This window comes from Heterocephalus glaber, unplaced genomic scaffold (assembly GCF_053883595.1).
Source record: "Heterocephalus glaber isolate CG9 unplaced genomic scaffold, H.glaber_assembly_v1.0 deba00000347, whole genome shotgun sequence".
In the NCBI taxonomy this organism is placed as follows: domain Eukaryota; kingdom Metazoa; phylum Chordata; class Mammalia; order Rodentia; family Bathyergidae; genus Heterocephalus; species Heterocephalus glaber.
In genome coordinates, this window is record NW_028258143.1 from 41778484 (window position 1) to 41795519 (window position 17036).

The window sequence follows — 17036 nt, forward strand, 5'->3', positions numbered from 1 at the left end:
GATTTCTCACAATCCCTTACTATCTTTAAGAAATCTCTATTTTCATGGTCCTTAACTGCAATCTTGTCTTCTATATCTGATATTCTATCTTCAGATTCTCTTAATGTGGTCTTCATCCTTTCAATGGATATTTTAATCTCCTGAATATCTGTTTGAATCTGTTTCATGGATTCCATTTCTTTCTTATGTTGGGAGATCATGGTTTCCATTTCTTTCTTTTCTTATGCTGGGCATTCATGGCTTCCTGCATGTTTCTGATTTCTCATTTCTCCCAGAATTTGCCTTTTCTGGGGTGGAAGCCTGAGTTTGTGCCTTGCTTAAATGTCTTCTCATTTTTGCTTTTGGTACTCTCCTTGGTTTAATTCCTGGGTTTATATTTCAAAATTGCTTAACGCTTGTATCTTTGTTAGTAATGTGTTACAAATATTTTCATTAGGATTAATTGCAAATGTGTGGACAGATGTGAACAAAGAAATATTAGTAAGGGAGTTTTAAAAAAACTTTATTGGGAGTTGAGGTGTTCTAAGGTCTTTCATTTTGAGAATGCCTTCTCTCAAAGCCCTGTTGTGGTGTAGATCCACTTTCCAAGTTTCTGTTTTGGTTCTTTCTCTAATACTTATTATATCCAGGCTAGGAGCCATGCTTCTTCTTTTTTCCCACCCTCACCAGTTAGACAGATCTCCACTTTGTTTAAAAAGTGATCATAGCTTAATCATAATGAAAATGTCCTAAAGAGCTGCTTTGTATTTACAGGAAGGTTCATGGGTGGGGAGTGAGAAGGGTTTATCTTAATAGAGATCTGGAAGTCCTTTAATGAAGTCTAATGGTTTCCAAACTTTGTGCACTTTGGAATTACCTTGGATCTTTGAAAAATACTCATGCCTGATTCACATCTCTCTATATTCAGCTTTGGATGGTAAACTTTGTAGAACACAAGAATTACGTGAAAACAAGGCAACATGATGGCTCCAAAAATTCATAACTCTCCTGTGCTATATATAGTAGTTAACTGTGGTGTCAACTTGAATAAGAAATGCCCAACTGATTGGTGTAGTGTAGTTCTGGGTCTGTCTGGGTGATTGACTTACTGAAGGAAGACCCACTCTGGGTGTAGGTAGCACCAACAAATAAATAGGCTTGTATCTTGGATGGAATAAAAAAGGGAAAGAAGGAAGTCTAGCTTTTTTTTCTTTGTAGGAACTCTAGTCTTTGCCATTGCCTTTGGATATCCATCTCTAGACTTCCAGCGTACTCTTCAACCTTCCAATGCAGATCCTTTGGCTTCCTGATATGGACTTACACCAGACTCTGCAGTGAGCTCCAGACCTTCAAATTTTGACTGGATCCTTTGGATCTGCAGCGGGTTGACTACCTTTTTGCATTGTACACACCTGACTGTAAGCAGCCATTATAAGCCTATCTTGTAAATCCTTTATATTTATTTTTATATTAAATCTGTTCCTCTAGTAAACTCTAACTGATACATCATCCAAAACTGATCCCATAGATACTCAAGTGGATGAAATTGCAGATAAATAATTGTAAAAAACTGATAATTAAAATGATCATTGATATCAAGAAGATACAAGTAAGCAGCTAAATGAATAAATTATTATTGAAGTGGTCAATAAGCTCAAAGAAGATACAGAAAACAGCTGAATGACTGGAATACAATACAGGATATTAAATACAGTACTAGTTTAGAAAAGAGATGGATGTTCTAAAAAAGAATCAAACAAATTTTGGAAATGAAATCCTCAATTAGTCAAATAAAAAATTCAATTGAAATTTTTGGGAGTAAGCAAGATGAACCAGACTGAAGAATATCAGGTTTTGAAGATAAGGTGGGTATACTAGAAGATTCATATGGCAATAAAGAAAAAATAAAAAATAATGAAAAGATTATCTAAGAACTCTTAGACAATTCTAAAAGAACAAACTTAAGACTCATTGATCTTTATGCGAGTGAGGAAATACAGAATAATAGCACAGAAACCTTATTTACTAAAAATATAGCAGACCACCTCCTGGGGCTCCGGATGCTGGGCCACACCACACAGGTACCTGGATGCACACCGCAGAGGTGCAGGGGGTCATAAAGTCCATTGTTTTGAGCTCCAGAAGATAGAGCAAAAGTGAACAACAGAGAGAGGGTCTCTTTCAGTTTCCTTGATGAAAATTGAAGACCACTGGGAAAGTGAAGAAAATCTGTGGAATAAAGGCACACCAGACCACTGTAGTTGGTAAGTTGGAGGAATCACCACTTCCCATCAGAACCTGGACTATCTTCAGGGGAAGGGTAGCTGGAACTGGCAGTAGAATCTTGCAGAGTTCAATCCAGCAGGAGGTCAAGGAGTTAAACTTGGGCCTTGCAGTCAGAAATCAGCCTGAATCTCAGTGGACTGTGGCTGGCTTGGTTAGATTAATTGACTTACATCTGCACACTGCTGCCCATGTTGTGTATTGTGATAGCAGAGACATACTCTGAAGGAGGCCCTTTATTTTTTATTTTTTTCAAAGTTATTTTTAATTTTAATTTTTAATTTTTTTCAAATTTATTTTCTCTCTCTCTCTCTCTCTCTCTCTCTCTCTCTCTCTCTCTCTCTCTCTCTCTCTCCCACCTTGTTCTTCATCTCTCTCCCTTTTTGTTCCTGTTCCTGTCCTAATTTGGATTTCTTTTTACTTTCTTTTACTTTTCTTCTTTTTCCATCTCTCAATTGTCAATAGTTTTGTAGGAATGTGAATACAGTCTCTAGCATCCCCTGTTGCTGTTAGTTTGTTCTGTTCTTGTCTTTGTTATTTTGTTCTGTCTTTTCCTCTTGCTTTCAACAGTTTCCCAAAGTTTGTGTGATCTTCCTGTGTCCTCTGGCTTCACTTCTAACCTTTCCCTATTCATATAGCTATCTATCCCTCCCTCCCTAACTCCTTCTAAGTCCTCATCTCAAAGGGTAAAGTTGCTGTAGTGAAGAGTTTATTCACTACAAACATATTCGGGGCTGGTCCTCAATTTTGCTTTAATTCACACAGTTAAAAGTGATAGATTAATAGCTAACACAAATTTTCATTTTCTATGCTGTGCTTGATGCTATTGTTGTTTCTGATTGTATCACTTGGGCTAAGGTGTTGTGATTGATCTAATCAGGTATCCTTTCTGGTATACTGAAAATGAGATTATCTAAGAGTCATTAGAGACTCAAAACCTAAAGATCAGCTATATCTGGAAGACACTTCTGAGAAGCAATCATTCCATAAAGGTTCTAATGTAAGAATTCTAACAAAGATACTTACAATAAGCAAAATTGAAGTATCAACCCAGAAACCCAAAAACAGCACCAACCACAAAGATAAAAATGAGAAGACACCTAAGCATGGTACAAACTGAGACTTCCAGCTCACCAAAGGCAAATTCTGGAGGAAACGAGGTGGAAAAATCTGATAATCACCCACCCGGACACCTTGAACTGATAGCACAGGAAGTAACAAACAGATGAACAAGGCTCTAGAAAAATTCAAAACAGAAATAATTTCCCACATAACTACAGAGATGGTGAGCAGAATGAAAGACATGATTAGAGACTCTAGAACAGAAATAGACTAAAAAAAAGATGAGCTCAGGACCATGATGGAAGCCATGACTGCCCAGCATAAGAAAGAAATGGAAACTGTGAATGCCCAACATAGGAAATAAATGGAATCCATGAAACAGATTCAAACAGATATCCAGGAGATTAAAAACTCTACTGAAAGTATTCGCAGCAGAATGAGCCAATGTAAAGATAGAATATCAGATATAGAAGACAGGATTGTGGTCAGTGACCATGAAAAGAGAAATCTTTTAAAAATAGTAAGGAACCATAAGAAATCAATTCAACAGCTCCTAGATTATGCAAAGAAGAATAACAGAAGATTGATAGGAGTCCTTGAAAAAACAGGAGAAAGTGCAAATGACATAAAAAAAAAACTGTTCACAGAATTAATGACAGAAAACTTCCCAAACAGAGTGAAAGAATTTGACATACAGATAAGTGAGGTATATGGGACTCCAACTAGCCATGATAAAAAAATCTATACCTAGACATATAATAGCCAAGATCCCAGAAACCTAACAGAAGAACAAAATCCTACAAGCAATTAGAGAAAAGAAACAAATCACATACAAAGTAAAGCCCATCACAATCACAGCAGACTTTTCAATACAAACCCTCTCCTCAAGTCAAGGAGAGCATGGAGTGGGGTATTTCAACCCCTAAAAGAAAACAACCTCCAACCTAGATTGATGTATCCTGCAAAACTATCTTTCAAAATTGATGGAGAAATAAGATACTTTCATGACAAAGAGCACCTTAGGAACTTCATAAATACCAAACAAGCACTCCAAACAGTTCTAAACAATATCCTAGAAAAAGACAATGAAGGTCACAATTCCATGAGGCTCAACAGAGCCAAGCCATCAGGCAAGGCAAGAAATTAAAGGGGAGGGGGTAAAAAAATAAAAGAGCTAACAACAGGAAAATTACATGACACTGATAAGTCAACACATATCAGTTATAACTGTCAATGTTAATGGTCTCAATTCACAAATCAAAAGAAATAGACTGGCAGAATGGATTAAGAAGCAAAATCCAACAATATGCTGTATACAAGAAACACACTTAACTCAAAAAGAAATTCATAGGCTGAAAGTAAAAGGTTGGAAAACAGTTCTCTGTGTGATAGTAACCCAGAAAAAAGCAGGAGCAGCTATCTTATTTGCAGACAAAGTAGATTTCAAACCAAAACTAATTAAGAGAGACAAAGAAGGTCACTACATCCTTATAAAGGGAACAGTCCAAGAAGAAGAGATGACAATCATGTATATATATAATGCTAATGTCCCCAACTATACAAAACAAATATTAATGGACATGAAAAACCAAACATGCACTAATACAATTGTAGTGGGGACTTCAATACCCCACTGTCACAAATAGACAGATCATCTAGATAAAAAAGAACAATGAAATACTAGAACTGAACCAAGTTTTTGAACAAATAGACTTAATAAATATCTACAGAGTGTTCCACCCCACAAAATCAGAATACACATTCTTTTTGGCTGCACATGGGTGATTCTCCAAAATAGACCACCTGCTAGCTCATAAACATGTTTAAGTAAATGTAAAGGAATTGAAGTTATCCCCTGTATATTATCAGAGCACAGTACAATCAATAGCATAAGATCAGTACCATACGGAACCACAAGAACTCCACAAACACATGGAAATTGAATAACACTCTGCTGAACAACCAATGGGCCACAGAGGAAATTAAAGAAGAAATTATACAGTTTCTAAAATTAAATGATAATGCCAATACAACATACAGGAATCTATAGGACACAATGAAAGCAGTTCTACAAGGGAAATTCATAGCAGTGAATGCCTATACTAGGAAAAAGAGTGAGCTCAAATAAACAACCGAATGCTGAATGTCAAGCTCCTAGAAAAAGAATTACAAGACAAAATCAAAGCTCATACAAGGGAGGAAATCATACAGAGCAGAAATCAACGCAATGGAGACTAAGAGAATGATACAAATAAATCAATGAATCAAAGAGTTGGCTTTTCAAAAGAATAAATAAAATTGATAAAACCTTAGCCAACCTTATCAATAAAAAGGAAAGAAAAAGGCTCAAATCCATGCAATTAGGAATGAAAAAGGTGAAGTCACAACAGATCCAGCAGAAATCCAGAGGATCAATCATTAATACCTACTTTGTGAACCTGTACTCTAATAAAATGGAAAACACAGAAGAAATGAACAGATTCCTAGATACATATGAATTTCCAAAGATGAACAAAGAAGATTTAAAAATTCTAAACATCCAAATTACAATCAGTGAAATTGAAAATGTAATTAAAAATTTACCAACAAAGAAAAGCCCAGGTCCTGATAGCTTCACTCCTGAATTCTGTAAGACATTTAGAGAAGAACTACTCTTTAAACTCTTCAATGAAATTGAAAAGGAAGCAATGCTTCCAAATTCATTCTTGGAAGCAAGTGTTACTTTGATTCCAAAACCAGGGAAAGACCCAACCAAAAAAGACAACCACAGGCCAATCTCCCTAATGAACATAGATACAAAAATCTTCAATAAGGGATGGGGATTTAGCTCAGTGGTTCAGCAGACTGCCTTGCAAGCTCAAGGTCCTGAGTTCGATCCCTAGTACCAAAAAAATACCAATCCTCAATAAGGTACTGGCAAACAGAATACAGAGGGTCATCAAGAAGATCATACACCCTGACCAAGTTGAATCTATCCCAGGGGTGTGAGGATGGTTCAACATATGTAAATCAATAAATGTAATACACTGTATTAACAGAGTCAAGGACAAAAACCATATGATCATTTCAATAGATGCAAAAAAGCATTCAACAAAATCCAACACCCATTCATGATAATAACCCTACAGAGAATTGAAGTAGAAGATCTTTATCTCAACCTGATTAAGGCTATCTATGAAAAACCAACAGCCAACATCAAGCTAAATCATCATAAACCGAAAACTTTCACACTAAAATCAGGAACAAGACAAGGATGTCCACTATCACCACTCCTGTTCAATAAAGTTCTGGAGACATTAGCCACAGCAATTAGACAAGAGAAAGAAATAAAAGGAATAAAGATGGGAAAGGAAAAAGTTAAATTGTCATTATTTCCTGACGATATGATACTCTACATAGAAGACCCAAAAAACTGCCAAAGGACTGGTAGACTTAATTGACAGATTCAGTAGAGTAGCTAGATACAAGGTCAACACTCAAAAATCAATAGCCTTCTTATATACAAATAACAGACTCACTGAGAGAGAAATTATGGAATAGCATCCAAAAAATGAAATATCTAGGAAACATTTTAATGAAGAAAGGAAAAGACCTCTACATTGAAAACTACACTGCTCTGAAAAAAGAGATAGAAGATGATATAAGAAAATGGAAAGACGTCCCTTGTTCCTGGGTAGGAAGAACAAATACAGTGAAAATGGCCATTCTTCCAAAACTGCTATATAGATTCAATGCAATCCTGATTGAAATCCCAACAGTATATTTCACAGAACTAGAGAAAACAATCCAAAAATTCATTTGGAACCAGAAGAGACCTAGAATAGCAAAAGCAATTCTAGGCAACAGAGACATGGCTGGGGGTATCACAATACCCAACTTGAAACTATACTACAAAGCTACTGTGATAAAAACAGCATGGTACTGGCAAAGAAACAGCCTCAAGGATCAGTGGAATAGATTAGAAGATGCAGAAAGAACTGCAGACATACTCAGCTACCTCATCTTTGACAAAGGAGCCAACCATATTCACTGGAGGAAAGATAGCCTGTTTAACAAATCATTTTGGAAAAACTGGATTTTAACCTGCCAAAGATTAAAACTAGACCTCCATCTTTCACCATGCAGTAAACTAAAATCAAAGTGGATTGAAGATCTAAATATTAAAACAGAAACTCTAAACTTCCTGGAAGATAAGTTAGGTAGAAAACACTGGCATAGGAAAAGACTTTATGAAAAAATCCTCAGTAGCACGGGAACTAGCACAAAGAATCAACAACTGGGATCTCATCTTATTAAAAAGCTTCTGCACTGCAAGAGAAACCACCAATAGAGCTAAGAGATAACCTACAATGTAGGAAAAAATTTTTACCAGCAGTTCCTCAGACAAAGGACTACTCTCTAGAATATATAAAGAACTTAAAAAAATCAGACCCCCCAAATATAAAGACCCAATCCAAAAATGGGCATCTGAAATGAACAGACATTTCTCAGACAAGGAAGTAAAAGCAGCAAACAAACATATGAAAAAATGTTCAACATCACTGGTCATTTGAGAAATGCAGATGAAACCAACACTGAGATTCCACCTCAACCCAGAAAGAATGTCTGCTATCAAAAAATCAACCAATAACAAATGCTGGTGGTGTTGTGGGGAGAAAGAAACCCTTTTCCATTGTTGGTGGGAGTGCAGAATGGCGCAACCACCATGGAAATCAATATGGAGATACCTCAAAGAACTAGGATTAGAGGTCCCATTTGACCTAGCTATTCCTCTGCTGGGTATCTTCCCAAAAGAATTAAAAGAATTATACCACAATGATATATGTGCACTCATGTTTATAGTGGCAAAGTTTGTAATAGTTAAAGCTTGGAAGCAGCCCAATTGCCCATCAACTGGAGACTGGCTAAAGAAGATGTGTGGTTTTTTTTTTTTTTAATAAAATGGAGTGGTACTCAGCCATAAAGAACGAGCAACTAGAGACGTTTATAGCTAAATGGATGCACATTGAGGCTATATTCTTAAGTGAAATAAATAGGACATACATGTGTAAATACCTAATAGCTTCTCTGGTGTGAAAACTAAAAGTGTAAGTAAGGATCAAAATGTATAATTGATAATGTGAAATAGGAAGAAAAGGTCTAAAGGAGTAGGGAAAGTGGGAGGGCTAGGGGAAAAGAAAAAATATGAGAAAAGGAAAAAATGTAAACAAAGTCTTTATAAATAGGGATGGATGGTTGGTTTGAAGGGAGGGAAGGGGAATGGGGAAAAAATAAGAACCAAGATACATTATGTAAAGGTACATGTTCCCAATGATGAATGTAACTCTACTGAATACCTACAGTGTACCAGTAAACAATGAAAAAAAAATACAACCTTTGGATTTGGGGAAGGGTTTCATTTGCCTTTGTAATTGCCTATTTTGAGACTAACAGAGAAACTGAGAAGCTGGGGCAAAAATGCTCAGCAATAAAGTCTATATGTGATGATTTTCTTATCTGAATTTCAGCAAAAGTAGTAAGAATGACAATAAAAAATAATGTTAAAAAAAGAAAATATAGAAGAAAATTTCCCATATCTGGAGAATGCAATAAATACCCAGATGTTGGAGGCATTTAGAACACAAATAGACATAACCAGAAAAATATCCTCTCCATGACATATTAGTGTGAAACTGAAAAAAAAATTTAGAGAAAGTAAAGAATGTTGAAAGTGGTTGGAGTGAAACGGCAAATCACTTGTAATGGCAAAGCCATCAAAATAACAGCAGATTTCTCAACAGAAACTCTAAAGGCCAAGAGGGCTTAGAATGGTATATTTGAAGCCCTGAAAGAAAATAATTGCCAACCCATTACTGTATTCCACAATTATCCTTTAAGTCAAAGGAGAAATAAGGACCTTCAAGATAAATATAAACTAAAGAAAGGTATGATCAAGAAGTCAATATTGCAAAAAAGCACTTAAGGGAATCCTAAACACAGAAGTAGATGATCACAACCATGACACAAAGAGAAAGAATAAATCTCAGTGGGAGATTAGCTAAATGAATGAAAATCAGGAATGAATCAAACCTAGACCAACAAAATGGCAGGAGTTAGCACATATTTTGCAGTGATAACAGTTAAATGGTCTTAGTTTTCCAGTTGAAAGATGTAGACAGAACGGATGAAAAAATCAAGGTGTGAGTATGTTGTCTGCAAGAAATAAACTTCACCTGTACCGGAACACACACAGTTAAAGTGAAAAGATGAAAAATGATACTCTTAAGTATCTGGACCCTGAAAGCAAACAGGAGTAGCTATACTTGTATCCAACATAATAAAATTTAAACTAGATTATTCAGAAGAAACAAAGAAGCCCACTATATATTGGTAAAGCAAACAAATAACTGAGAAGGAATAACAATTGCAAATACGGAGTCTGCCAAAAAAATATATATATCAGAAAAAAAAACTTGTATTAATATTTAATACTAAATTCATTGGGACATCATGAGATTAATGCAAGTTACCTTTGGCCTTTACAATTACAAGAGGTGCTTGAAGTGGTGGCTTTTAGCTTCCAGACATTTATTAGTACAGTGAGCTGCTGAAGTGTGCATACATTTTTTTTGGTGTACCCAGTTTCATAAAACAAACACTATTTGACATAAAAGGCCAGGGAGACTTCAATACATTCATGGTGAATGACTTCAATAAACCACACTCACAAATAAGTTATCCAGACCCCAAAAGTCAACAAAGAAATATCAGAGTTAAACTTCACTGTGAATCAAATGGACTTAAAGGACATCTTAAAGTGTTCCATAACACAACAACAGAATACACTTTCTTTTCCCAGCCTATGAAGCTTCCTCCAAAATAAACCATATTTTAGCTCATAAAGCCAGTATTACTAAGTACACATAATTGAGATAATCTTATGTATCCTATCAGATCACAAAGGAAGGAAACTAGACAGCAACAACAAAAGAAATCACAAAAACTATAGGGACATATGTAGATTAAATAATACACTTTTGAATAACTAGTAAGCCATTGATATCAATAAAGAAGTTAAACAATTCTTAGAATCAAATGATAATGGGAAGGGAAAGGTGACATATTATGTGTCTCCATATCTATGGGACACAATGAAAGCAGTGCTAAGAAGGAAATTTAAAGCTCTAAGTGCCTACCAGAAGAACAGTGCAAACTTAAATAACCTAACTATGAATATTAAGGTCCTAGAAAAACAAGAACAAAATAAACCCAAGTTCAGTAGAAAAAAATAATAAGGACAAAATTGGAAGTTAATGAAATAGAGGCTAAAGAAACAATAGAGACTAAAAAGGTCAATGAATCAAAGAGTTGGTTCTTTGAAAAGATACACAAGATTGGTAAACTCTTAGTCAAGCTTATCAAATGAGAGAGAAGACCCAAAGTAATAAAATTAGAAACAAGAATGGTGAAATTGCAACAGACAATACTGAAATTCAGAGGATTGCTAGAAACTATTTTGTGAGCTCTATTCCGATAAATTGGAGAATCTAGAAGAAATGGATACATTTGTAGACACATATGACCTACCAAAACTGAACAAAGAAAATGTAAAATATCTAAACAGATCAGTAATAACCAATGAGATGGATAGTAATAAAAAGTCTCCAACTGAGAAAAGCTTGGGACTTGATGGATTACTGCTGAATTTTACCAGACCATTAGAAAAGAACTGACCCTAATGCTCCTCAAACTATTCCCTGAAATAGAAAGGGAAGGAATGCTTCTAAGTTTATTCTAAGAAGCAAGAATTACTGTGATACCAAAATCAGGTAAGGACACAACAATAACAACAAAAAGAAACTACAGACCAATATCTTTGATGAGCATGATTTTCAAAAATCTTCAAAAAGATTCTTACAAAACATTAAAATGTTCATACACCATGATCAAGTTGTTTTCAACCCAGAGATATGAGGGTGGTTCAACATATATAAATCAATACATGTAATACACCACATAAATAGAACCAAGAGTAAAAGCCACAATATTGTCTTAATAGATGTAGAAAAAGTTTTCAACAAATTCAGCATCTCTTTATGATAAAAACACTGAAGAAAATAGGTACAGAGGATCTTTTCTCAAATTGACAACAACCATATATGACAAAGCCACAGTCAACATCATAGTAAATGGAGAAAAACTGAAAGAAACCATACTAAGTGAGGAAAAACTGAAGGAATAAGGCAAAGGCAAGAGTGTCCACTCTCAGCACTCTTGTTCAATAGAGTATTGGAACTTTAGTCCAGACATTTAGGCAAAAGAAAAATAAAAGAGATACAGATAGGGAAGGAGAAGGTCAAATGGTCCCTATTTTCAGATAATATGATCCTTTACATAGAAGAACCTAAAAACTTCATCAGAAGTCTCTTAGATCCATTAAATCAATACAACAAAGTGGCACAATACAAAATCAACATGTAGAAGTCAATAGTTTTTCATTATATCAATAATGAACCTGCTGAGAAATAAATTAGGAAAACAATTCTATTCTGTGAAACAACATCTTCAAATCAACAAACACACGAACCTAGAAATCAGCCTAGCCAAGGAGGTGAAAGACTTCTGAAATGAAAATTATGGAACACTGAAGAAAGTGAAGAAGACTCTACAAAATGGAAAGACTTCCCTTGTCCATTGATTGAAAGAACTAACATTGTAAAAATGACCATATTACCAAAGACATTCTACAGATTTAGCATGATCCCTATTAAAATACCAACAACATTCTTCATAGAACAAAAAAAAATAGTACTGAAATTCTTTGGAAGCATGAAAGATTCAAAAGAAGTTCTGAGTGAAAAGAGCAATGCTAATGGGATCACGATACCTCTTACCAAAATATACTATACAGGCACAGCAACAAAAACAGCATGGCACAAAAAGAGACATGTAAACCAGTGGAATAGAACAGAAGACACATAAACAAACCTAAGCACCTACAACTATCTGACTTTTGACGAAGAAACCCAAAACATGCTGGAGAAAAGTTAGCGTCTTTAACAAAGGACCTGGGAAAACTGGATGTCTCTAGATGAAAACTAGATCTCCCGTGTGTTAAATCAAACTAAAATTGATCAAAGAACTATATATAAGACTAGAAACATTGAAACTGCTAAAAAATAATATAAGGAAAACACTTGAAGCTATAAGCATAGGAAAAACTTCCTGAATAACAGAAAATATCATGAATCAACAAATGGATCTACATCAAATTAAAAGGTGCACACTAAAGGAAACAACATCATGAAGAGACAACCTATAGAATGGGAGAAAATTTTTGCTAGCTACTCTTTGGAAAGAAGATTAATATCTAGAATATATGAAGAACTCAAAAAACATCAAACAGCTCAATCAACAAATGGGATGTGAATTGAACTGACTACTAGCAAAATAAGTACAAATGGTCAATAAATATATGAAAAAAATGTTTAGCATCTTTATTAAAATGGAAAATTAACTATTAAAATGGAAATAAAAACTATGTTTAGATTCCATCTCTCTCATTTTAGAAAGGAAATCATCCTTTTAGAAAGACTATCATCAAGAATACAAAAAGCAATGAATGCTGGTGAGGCTGTGAAGGGTTGGGGAAGGGACCCTTCTGCACTGTTGGTAGGAATGTAAACTAGTATAACCACCATGGAAATCACTATAGACATTAAAATAGATACACCTTTTGATCCAGCTATGCTACTTTTTGGTATAGTCCTGAGAGAATTAAAGATAGCATGCTGTAGTAATCCACGTACACTTATATTTATAGTAGTGCAATTCATGATAGTTAAGCTAAGGAAACAGCCTCTATGTCCATCAACAAATGAATGGATAAAAATAATTTGGTATCTTTATGCAATGGAATATTATTCCAAAATAAGGAAAAATAAAATCACATCATTGAAGGAAAATGGATGGAATTAGAGACCATCATGCTAAGCAAAATAAACCAGATTCAAAATTATCATTTTTTCCTTATGTAATAAATCTAAAAATAAATTCAAAAAACAAAAGGGGGAGAGATGACAGGAAAGAAGAAGGCTGGTAGAATGCTAGAGATGAAGAAAGGGATTAGGGAAAGAGGGAGGAAAGGGAGAGGGAAATAATGAAAATAAAAATAATCAAAACACCTTGTATATAATTGTACTGATACAGCAAAACAAATCTCATTATTATTTATCATTAATATGCACCAATAAAAATGGAAAAAATATGAATTTGAAGTATAATGTTAGAGGAAGTTGTATATTGTCCACTTCTGTAGTGTTTGTCAGTGGGTTGAACATAATTTTAAAAGAAAGAAATGTTCATTTCTAAAAAATATGAGAACAGAAAATATGATATAGAAAATAAAAGCAACTTGTGATTCCAATACCCAAACATACTCATTGCTACTATTTGAGAATATTTCTTCCAGTTATTTCTCACTCTGTGTGTACATATATAAATTAGTCTCTTCATGTAACATTTCATAAACTATCATGGTCACAAAACAGGAGCATCAATCTTCCTATTAAACTCTGTTCTTTATTTTAGAAATGTTTTGCCACAGCCTTGGTTGACATTTTAGTATCTAATATTGGAAAGTATGCACAATTGGTTTTGGTAAATTATTATTTGTATTTTTAAATCCTGGCTTGACTAGAAGCCACTTGGCAATTCTTTTTTTTTTTTTTTTTTTTGGTACCAGGGATCGAACTCGGGTCCTTGCACTTGCACAGCAGGCTGCAAAACCACTTGGCTAAATCCCCGGCCCTGGCAATTCTTTTGTTTATTCAACTTTCCTGATGCCTTTGTGAGAAGATATGTTTTATATTGGTTGTATATCATGAATGCATTATACTGAAATATCTATTTATTCTAATACATGGTGAATTAAAAATGATCAAGTGTTGAAGTAAGAATTTCTTACTAATCTTTCAATGATTTTTGTCTTACTTTTAGTAGAATTTTAAATGGCAATGTGTCTTTAACCATGTGTTCTAATGTCAATTTTGTGTGTTTCTATTTGTGTATATGTGAGTTTGTGAATTTACCCATTGAAAAACTCTATTTAGAAGGAGTAGATTCAACTCTCTAAAGTCCCTTTTCCTCTATGACATTTGTGAACTTGTCCTTCTTAACTTATCTTGTTTCTTAATTTACAAATGCCTGTTTTTTTCTTAAAATTATCCCTTTGACCTTTGTTTAAATCAGAGAATATACATATGAATGTCAGATAATTCTAGCTTTTTTATTTTATGAAATATAAAATTTCATAACAAAATAACAAGGGAAAAATAATAGTTAATACACTGTGTATTGTTATCATCAAAGTAGTTAGAATACAAGACATTGACAAAAAGACTCTCTCTTACAAAGAATAAACCAATGTTAGCACAAAACTTTTTTCAGTGAACTAAGAAACAATGAAGTATAATGAAGTAACAGTAACAATGAAGTATAAAGGAAACAAATTAGCATATATATTAAAATATTTTTGAAATAATGGAATAGATAATTTGGGGAACCATCTGAACTACTTTCTTTTTTTTTTTTTTAAAATTGAATTTATTTTGTTAGTGTTAAAAATAACAGTATCACCAAAAGATAAATACCATAATTTAAAGTATTCATAATTTAGCGTATTACCAAGACACAAGAACCCTAAAAAATGATATCCAAAATTTTGATAATAGCAGCTACGAGATGTTTAATAGATTCCTTCAGTTATAATGATCAGTAAAACGAAAAGATTTGGCTTCTGACATATTATACAGGTAGTTCTGTGTTTCAAATGCCTTGCTTCTATTTGTAGTTGTCTAGCTCTTTCTTCAACAGCCTGTTGCTCTGTTATTTTCTCTGTTCGTTTCCTTCTTAGCCATTGTTTAAAAGCCTTTTCCCCGGCCTTCTGTTCCTTTGAGGAAGAATAAGCATTCCTCTTGCTTTCTTAGTTCTTCTGACTTTCTTTCTTTCATCTGCTCCTCATGCTTTTTCTTAAGCCATAATCGGAAAGTTTTTTGTGGATCTCTGTCTTCTTGTCTGCTGTTTATGTCCTCAATTTGCTTAGCTCGCTGGATTCTCTGCATTTCTAGAGCCTTCTCTCTCTTTTTCTGCAACCATGCTTTGAAGACCATGTTGTTCTCTTTTTTCTTTTGTTTCTCTTCTTCTGTTTTCCATTGTTCTTCTTCTCTCTTAAGCTTTTCTCTCCTCTTTTCTAGCTGTTTCCAGAGTTCCTTCTGTTGAAGGGCAAGATAGTACGTTGAGGTCACTGGAAATATATTGGCAGACTGTGTCCAATGATGAGATTTCCCATTTCCTTTATTTCGATCTGAGGTGGCAGCAGAGTGTGATGAGTCTTGGGGTTGGGTGGTGGCTGAGGGACATAAGCCAGTGGCTCTCCTTTTGATGACTGAGTAATCTGAATCTTTGCCGTTGGCTCTTCTTTCTTGGCACCATTGATAGATGAGTTGGGAGATCTGAGTAACAATTGTTGGGGTTCATTTTCAGTACTATTAGCATTAATAAGGTGGGGGGGCAAAAACCCTTGGCTCTCAATATCTTGTAAATTCAGAAGTTCAAACTTTCCATCTTTTTCTACCAGTATCTTCATATCCTTGTTTTCTTCAAAGCTTCCTTCAGTAAGTGACAGGAGTACATTTTCTTGCCCTAACTCATTGGAAATACATAACTGTGATAGTTTTCCAGACACATTACTTTCATTTTCAAAATAAGTTTTGTAAGTATCACTGTCTTCTAGTGGAGGAACTTCCAGATCAACTAATTTGTCCTTGAACTTAAGTTTTCATTCCTTTTTATCATCCATGGGTTCTTTGGTCTGTAGAAGTTTGTTAGCTTGTATAATTTTTTCCTTAATATTTCTGCTTACTTCCTCATCCTCTTCCTCCTCCAGGTCTTTCTGACTTTCTAGTTTGGATTCCTGAAAAGAGTTTTCACTATCTGAATCTGATATGCGATCCAAAGACTGAATATTTGGGAAAGAAATAAAGTCATTTCTTTGGTGAAACCTCATCCTTCAAAGATTTATCAAGATCAGAAAGCTGTTTCATGTGTTCTATTTGTTTCATTTTCTTTTAATTCCTGATTGTTATTCTCTTCCTTCTTGTAAGCAATCTCTATTATGCTGGGATCTATTTCTTTTTCATTAATTAACCACTTGAGGTCCTTTTCAAAGTCATCTTCATATTCTCCACTTTCTTTTGAATCAGTATCTTTATTTTCATTCATTTTCAGTTTGTTAAAGAATAATTCCTTTCACGTTCAAGAACTTTGAGAGGGGAAAGAATATGATAAAATTTCGGACCATCTATGCTGCCCTCGGAAGGATTTCCCAGATACATAGTGAAGCCTAGCAGACAAAGGACAAAATGGGGCTTGGTGGATCCTGGATCTGATCCTCACACTAGACACGCGTCCCTCGACCCTCTCCCCACACAACATTTCCGCAACATCCTTCCCTTCTCTCCCTCTAGGCCCCCTCCTGTCTGTGTGAGATGCGACAGCTGGGGTCACAGAGATGGCTGGGGGAACTCTTCTCCCCTTGTCTTTCTAAGCTCTGACCCGGAGGCAAAGGAAACCCCGGCACTACCATGACAACAGTATATCTCTTGAACTACTTTCTATTATCTGTTTTCCATTTTGCTTCACATTTGCCTGTACATACTTTGAGTTTCTCATAG

At 34.8% G+C, this 17036-nt stretch overlaps 1 pseudogene; it reads right to left on the reverse strand.

The window, feature by feature from the left end:
- Nucleotides 1-15062: 15062 nt before the first annotated feature.
- LOC101725947 (coiled-coil domain-containing protein 181 pseudogene) lies at nucleotides 15063-16828 on the reverse strand (annotated as a pseudogene).
- Between the last annotated feature and the right edge of the window lie 208 nt (nucleotides 16829-17036).